At 33.4% G+C, this 8,604-nt stretch overlaps 1 pseudogene; it reads left to right on the forward strand.

Annotated features, from left to right (window-relative positions):
• Positions 1-939: 939 nt before the first annotated feature.
• Positions 940-4,190, forward strand: LOC120122850 (annotated as a pseudogene).
• The last annotated feature ends 4,414 nt before the right edge of the window (positions 4,191-8,604 follow it).

Consider the following 8,604-nt stretch of genomic DNA (forward strand, 5'->3'; position numbering starts at 1 on the left):
ATTTTATTTATAATATCATAACTAAAACTCCTAATATCTCATCTACTAGATTAATTTGTTGGTAACTGAATTTTCGTTTAATTAAAAAATGACAAAAAAAAAAGGAAAATAAATAAAATCTTAAGTATAATATTTCGTTTTCATATTCAAAACCCTAAACCCGACTCAGGAATTCTTATATGTTGCAACGACAACGATATCAACCGGACCAATGTTCACCCAAAGAAATTTGATAACATCAATGAACAAACTTAAGATTTAAGTTTTACTATCTTCTAAATTATACAAAGATTATTAATATTTTCAAATATGAAATTTAGTACATTGGGACTAATAGGAAATTTATGCAAAGATTTAAGTTTTAATATCTTTTAATATCATAAATATATATTTAATATTTAAAAATGATTTGGAAATTAAGATTTTTCTCTTGAGGGGTTGGACTTGGGAGGAGAAAGGCGTTTTGTAATCTTTTAAAGTTTTCATAAAAGATTTTAGGATAAATTGTGTACGTAGTCACTCACATATTTTTGTGATTTCATTTTGGTAACTTAACTTTTTTTTAGAAGAATCATATCTAAAGTTTGGTTCTATTTTAGTTATATATCGTTAAAAAATAATTAACGATAATGTTAATGTGTCACTATAAAGTAATATTATATTATCAATGAAAGAACAAATAAAAAGTATCATGTATAATAGTTCTATTTATTTTTTAACGATATATTACTGAAATAGAATCAAAGCGTATTGAGTGGTTAAAACAAAAATATAAGAATAAATGAATGATTAAATAGTAGTTTAATAGAATTGATTTGGTTGTTGGACGTAAATGTAAGATGTCATCATCTTCCACCAATGGAGTTTCTTATTTGAATAGAATTCCCAAAATTTAAAAACCCTAATAATCTAAATCCCTGTGAAATTTTAATTTTAATTAACCATTTGAACTTCCCCTTCCACAATAGCCATGAATTTACCTTTACCTTAGCCCCTCCCCAAAATAACAAAACAAAACCTTACTCTGAAGCTAAAAGAAAGAACCAAAAAGGAGAAGGCTTTATCTTTATTCCTGGTCTCTGCCAACCCATCAAGAAAATCTCAGAAAATACAAACCCAGAAATTGTTTTGAGCAAGAAAATCATTTAAAGGGATTTTCTTTTCTTAATATTTTGGGTAAGAAAAGAAAATCTCAAGGGAAATGCCAAGCGTAGCTTTGAAATTATACAGTGTATTCTTCAAGTTCGTCTTCAAACACCGTTTACAGAACCTGATCCAATCCTTTATCGATGAATCCTCCAGTCCTTACGGTGCAACGACCCGACCCGAAGAATCCGTTTCCGCATCCAATCCTTCATTCAACGATGGTGTCGCTACTAAAGACATCCACATCGATCCATTCACTGCCCTTTGGATTCGGATCTTCCTCCCTGAATCCTCCCTTTCCCCTCCCGAACAACCAGATTCGAAACCAATGCCCAGGTCGTCCCAAAAAGATGATGTCAATTCCCATAATCACCGCCGTAGTAGTTATGGCCCGCCGAATATCGGAGCCTCGAGAAATGATTCGAGAAGAATCAGTTTCGAGGGGTTAAATTTAAGATCCGACAATATGCTTATCGAGGTTATTCACCGTCACCTCAAAATTGTCGAAAATTACCGGTAATGTTGCAGTTTCACGGCGGCGGTTGGGTAAGTGGGAGCAGTGATTCAGTTGCTAACGATTATTTTTGTCGGAGGATAGCGAAATTGTGTGATGTTATTGTGGTCGCCGTCGGATATAGGTTGGCGCCGGAGAATAAGTATCCGGCGGCATTTGAGGATGGATTTAAGGTGTTGAACTGGTTAGCAAAGCAAGCCAATTTAGCTGAGTGTAGTAAGTCGTTGGGGAATGGGGCGCGTGGGGCTGGATCAGAGTTCACCAATGCTGAATTTCAAAGACATTTTGTGGATGCTTTCGGGGCTTCAATGATTGAGCCATGGTTGGCTGCTCATGGAGATCCATCAAGGTTGTTATTATTCTATATGAAAGTTTTGTTCATGATTACATTTATTTTTTGCTGCTGAATTTATTTGGTTTAAAAGGTTGAAGTGGTTAACTGTTATTGATCCCGAGCTTGAACTCAATTCCGTGACCTTGATTTTATTGGTAGTTTTTGTAAGAATTTTCCTGTATGTAATGTGCATTGTTTTTTGTTGATTTCTTTTTATGGATAGGGGCTAGAAAGTGCAATTTGATCCAGGAATTTGGCATTGTAAGATTAAATTTGTTAATCGGTTTATGCTTGTTTTGGTGATTGGCTGTAGATTTGATGTGCATTATATTTAGTTGAGATGGGAAGTACATTTCGATTAGGGAAATGCAACTCGTAAGCTTGATCTGTATGGTTTGATTACATAGATATGGGTTGACTGAATACTTTTGAATGAGGTTTAGATTGTGTAACTTGTGGTTGTTTTGCTCCGAACTGAATTGTATAATTGGATGGCAAGTCTTTGAAATCCAAAGTCTCTCGATTCTGATTTCTCTTTCAGTATCCGAGGCTTTGGAAGCTTTTGTTCTATGTTCTATGATATGATGATCTGTTGGAAACATATATTACTTTATCTCAGTTTGGCTAGTCTTTTGTCTCTTGGTGCACGACCTCCTCTTCATCAAACACGGGTCAATGTTTCAATTTTGTTTGTGTTTTCTGCCATCTCACTTTTGCTCTCAATATCCAAATAAAAAATGTATATCTCAAGCATTTCACTTCCTTTAATGTCTGTTCTGGGTTTGATTGTCTATACTAAGATGTCCTCGAGATATATACATTTTGTACACGGTTGCCCTTGGTTTTAGCTTGTGTACCTATTTATAGTGTTGATTTAGGTTTGTGGCTTGGAGGTTCCTTATTGACATCTTAGATGGTAAAAAAGTATGCATTCATCATTTTATATACTATTTGAGGATAAAAAGGTGTTTTTTTCCCTGTCTTATTTTCTTTCTGTATCTTGGTTTGACTGGTTTAACCAAAGCATCGGAAAGAGAAAATATAATATCTACTATTAGCTTTTGTCCAGAGTTATATCTTCCATTTGGTTCGGTGACATTTATTAGCAAGTATGATATCTACTAGGCTTTCATGTTTTTTATCCAAGAGTGCTCGGATTGTGGTGTATTCTTTTATATGTCTTGATTGAACATGATTTTTAATTCTTCCTATTAATTAAGTTATTCCCAGTGTTTTCTTATTTACATTGTCATGTCGTGATCAAAGGCCTTTAAGACAGTATGTAGCTAGACGTTGAGTCAGCTCTTACTGTCTGGTTGACAATTTTGATTGTATCGTGTTCATTGTTGTGTCTTTTAAGTAACTTCATCAGTCTTCTGGATGATAGTCTTCAGTATTAATCGAGTATACTGTTGTCATGTGAAACAAAAGCATGCATATGATAAAGTCAACCTGGAAACAGAACTCAAGTGAGTTAGAATTCTGGTCGGGGAAGAATCTATCTGAACGAGTCCAATTTTGATCTCACTCTGACATTTGGGTGGGATTCAATGTTTGCAAGTTATGTTCTTTTTCTCTCTATAAATAGATCTTCTCTTGTATATTGTCTGATGTTTAATTGTAATATCCTTTAAACAGATGTGTTCTACTTGGGGTGAGTTGCGGAGCAAATATTGCAGATTTTGTGGCGCGCAAAGCTGTTGAGGCAGGCAAGCTTCTGGATCCTGTCAAGGTTGTAGCACAGGTCCTAATGTACCCATTCTTCGTCGGAATCGTTCCCACACAGTCCGAAATAATGTTGGCGAACTCATACTTCTATGACAAGGCAATGTGCCTACTCGCGTGGAAACTCTTTCTTACCAAGGAAGAGTTCAGCCTGGACCACCCAGCCGCCAATCCACTGATCCCGGACAGGGGTCCGCCTCTGAAACTCATGCCTCCAACACTGACCATTGTAGCAGAACATGACTGGATGAGGGACCGGGCGATTGCTTACTCGGAGGCGCTTCGGAAGGTAAATGTTGATGCACCTGTTCTTGAGTATAAAGATGCAGTTCATGAATTTGCAACCCTTGCCATGCTTCTAAAGACTCCTCAGGCCGAGGCCTGTGCCGAGGACATTGCCATCTGGGTTAAGAAATACATCTCATTGCGAGGTCACGAGTTCTCGTATTAATTGGGAGGTTTCAAATGTAGGGAAAAAAAGATTACAAGGCTCACCATCATCCACTGCATCCTTTATCTGCCTATTCGGTTCTGAAAAAGAGAATTATACAAGGATGCCGTACTGAGGATTCAGACAATGAATTGCATTTGTTCTTTCTAATCCGATCATCGGGGTTGCCGCTCAGTTTCCGGTTTAATCCTATGCCTTGTTTTGTTCCTTTTTGTATGATAAAAACATTTTGGATGGTAGATTAGTGAGTTGAGTTGAGATTACTTTCGTTTGAGATGTTGTCAATAACTCTCTTTTTTTTCTTTTTTAATTAATTCATGTGAATTAAATTGTACAATTTATGGGGAATATAATTTGATTTATTCTGGAATACGCTGGTGTAAATGAATCGAGTTTGAAAGTACAAGATTATGAACAGACAACATAAAAATGTTTTAAAGTTTCATAATTTATACTACAAAAAAATGTAGCACTTAACGTATATTTATATTGATGTAAGTATGTACATCTCCCAAAAAGTGTAGCATTTAACATAAATTTGCACCGGTGTAATTATTTACATCTCTCAAAATAATTATAAATTTAATTTATTAATGGTTAATCATTTCATTAATCGTTAATCATCATTTTTAGCAATTTGGTTAACCGAAATCGTTTAGCATTAACGGTTCGATTAATTAACCAATTAAATGTAATGAGTATCGATTAACTGTTATGGTTCACAATTGTGGATTTTTTTAACACCCCTATCGTTTAGTGTTCATTTATATGACTAACTTTTAGTTTTATCATTTCATTTGCAAACTAAAGAAAATAGTAAAATTGCTTAAACTTCATAAAATTCACAATTTAAAATTCAACTTACTATATGTTTAAGGGTAAAGTATAGTAATGGTCACTAAACTTTTCTGAAGCTTGCATTTAGGTCTCTCAACTTTTAAAACTTACAATACAGTCCTCCAACATTTAGTCTGTTTGCAATATGGTCCCCGACATAACCGACCGTTTGACGCCGTTACACTGCCGTTAGTACGTTTGCAATATGGTCACTGAACTTTTCAAGCGCTTGCATTTATGTCACGTAACTTTTAAAACTTACAACACGACCCTCAATTTCATTCTAAACCCTAAATTTCTTGTAGATCTCGAATTTCCTTTGTCGCTTCTCTCTTCTCATTTTCAACGTAACTTTTCAGCCGGGGATGCATGAGAAATTCTAACTTTGAATTCTGTTGAGGTGTTGAATTGAATAAGGGTCCATTGAGAGAATACCTAACCAAGGGACTATCGGGACCATCAACGATTCAAGGTGTAATATTAGATACAAGTTATCTCAGGTGAAGCATAGATGTTCGATGAAATGCTTGTGAGAAAAATTGAGGTTAGAAATGCAGAGTTGACAAATACTACTAAGATGAACTAAGTATCATTGTTGAAAGTCACCAACAAAACTGGAATTATTTTGTATAAATGACATATAATAATTTCTTTGTTTAATCCTTGTGGTTAAAGATTTTCCAACAGATGATCAAATATAATGAAATCCCAAACAACGCCTTCACCTCTCAGTCTCTTTCGCTCATATGCACTTTCGTTTGGTTTTTGTTCTTCAGTTTTCCGCCATGTAAAATTGTAAACCCAAACTGTGCTATGTCTTTCAGCTTTTTATTTACAAAGAAAAAAATGGAGGAAGAATTGTTGAAACGCAACACCGATTGTGTTTATTTCTTAGCTTCTCCCCTAACTTGCAAGAAGGTATTTATTCTCTTTTGGGCTATCCGAAAGTAAGCTTTTCCTCTTTCGCACTTTCCCATTTTCAGCTCGCATTGTGTGTTTTTGTTGAAATTTTTATGTTTATGGAATTGTATGTCAAGGATATGGATATTCAGTGTTAGTTTTGAACCAAAACCATCTAATTTTTTTTTCTTTCTTCTTAATCAAAACTTTTAGTACTCTTTATCAATGATATTCAGTCCATCAGAATAGAAGTGAAAGAGGGTCCTAGGCTAATTTTTTTTATCTTCTTGTTTGGTTTTTCTTTAAATCAGAGAATTGGTTGTGAGTATCGACATAGTGAAATCGCCAGGCTCAATCCGAGAGATTGCTGATACTAGTTTACTGGGAATTGTATTGATCCGACCTGTGGTTTTCGGTGTCTAGTGAGCCCGTATTCTTTTTAATAAGTTCATGTTGATTATGGGACTGATATATCATGAACGAATTGGATTTTTTTTACATGTTTTGGAAATTTTACAATTGAATCTATATTGAATTATAGCTTTAGAAGACAATTATGCATGCACGCAACTCGAAATGCAACATGACAGGGTAGTATATTTGGAGCATCTCGATCATTGCACATTTGCACCTTCATTTCTGGCATATATATGTTTGTTGCAGTGTCCTCTATGTTTTTACAATGTCTTTTATTGCTGACATGCTATGAATTTACAAGAATTATGGGGTCCTATGATTTTAGTTTTGCTATTTGCTTTAGATTCTCATTTGACGCCTTAGTTTTTGGAGTGATTATCTTAAACAACCCATTTGACGCCTTAGCTTTTGGAGTGACTATGACCGAACCTCTTTCCCTTTATTTATTAAGTCCTCCTTTTGAATGAGTTATTAATTGATATTCTTGGTTTATTTTAGTTATTGCTTGGTTGTATGTTGTAGTCCTATGAACTAAAACTCTTTACTATTTTTGCAACCGTTGGATGTACACGCTCAAGTTCCATCCAAACCTAGTGGATTATCATACCAAAGTGCGGTAGCTACGAACAAGACAAATTGGCCTTGTTACTTTTACTTCAATGGTTTATGCAATAAACGTGATAGGTGCACTTTTTCATGTTCAAAGTGCGGTAGCCGTTGGATGTGCATGCAACAAACCTCAAATTTATATTGAAGTAAACACTGTCAAATAGCAAATTCATGTTTAAAATTCCAAAACACTTCAATTATATTCTAAACCCCAAATTCCAAAATATTTTAATTATTTTCTAAACCTTAAATTAAAGTATTTTAGAATTTAGGGTTTAAAATATAATTAAATTATTTTGGGATTTGGGATTTGGGATTTAGAATGAAATTGAGGATTGTGTTGCAAGTTTTAAAAGTTAGAGGACCTAAATGCAAGCGCCTGAAAAGTTCAGTGACCATATAGGAAACAGACTAAATGTTGGAGGACTGCCACATCATCTTCTTCTAACAGCAGTGTAACGACGTCAAACGGTCGATTACGTCGGGGACCATAATGCAAACGGACTAAATGTTGGAGGACTATATTGTAAGTTTTAAAAGTTGAGGGACCTAAGTGCAAGCTTCAAAAAAGTTCAGTAACCATTACTATACTTTATCCTATATTTAATTCAGTCATTACCTTCACCAATATTTAAAAAAAAATCATATATAAACAACGTGTGATTTGAGAATCTCATAGTCAAACTTATTAATTTTATATTGTCATAGACATATATGTTTTTTATAATTTAATATCAACGAATTCAGATCGAATCAGATCAAAGATCAAATTTATGAGAAAAATTTGGATCATATTTGGGAAAAAATTCTTAAATCAAAACAAAACCAATATTAAATTTAATAAAAGTTAATATTATATCACAATTAAAAAAAATCAACTTATTCCATCACTTGTCATTCCTACACTAAAGTAGGATCACAATCTTTTTCTCAACATTGGACCCATAATCACTGATTTTACCACGTCATCTCCAAGTTAAGGAAGACACGTTTGGGTCTTTGGAGAGCCAACCTGAAGAAAATATAAACTAAACAAATTACTGATTTTTTAAATTAATTTTACAAAATAAGAAAAAAAAATGGCACACCACACGAGAACAGCATGTTTGCATTAAATATTTCTCATTCCTTTTCGTAACATGTACACTCAATAAAATATTACATGTGTATTAGTCGAAGAAACATAACTGATAAAATATTTTTATTAAAATTGACGTGTGATAAAATTTAATCTGAATTAATTAATATAAAGTTTTAAAAAATTGAAAAGGCAATTAAAAATATTTTTACTAAAATAATAAGGTTTAATATAAAAATAAATATCTAAATTATATTTTTTTATTTAGGTGTTTAAATTATTTTTCAGTTAATTCAGATATCTAAAATTACAAATATCATCATTTTAAGTGTTTCGACTGTAACAACCGCAAAAAAATATATTAAATGACACGTGTTGTGTTAATAGAATTTTGAAAAATTATTTAAAATAAAAAATTATAAATAATATTTTTGTTAAATCTCCAAAATTTCTTAAATCTCAAAAAAAAATCCAAAATATTAAAAATCTTAATTTCAAACCTCAAACATCATCCACCTTTGTTGTGGTCGTCGTCACCGACAAACAATCATCCCATTTGTTGTTATCTACAGTAACTGATTATCACCTAAATC

Source organism: Hibiscus syriacus, unplaced genomic scaffold (assembly GCF_006381635.1).
Source record: "Hibiscus syriacus cultivar Baekdansim isolate YM2019G1 unplaced genomic scaffold, ASM638163v2 tig00110388_pilon, whole genome shotgun sequence".
NCBI lineage: Eukaryota > Viridiplantae > Streptophyta > Magnoliopsida > Malvales > Malvaceae > Hibiscus > Hibiscus syriacus.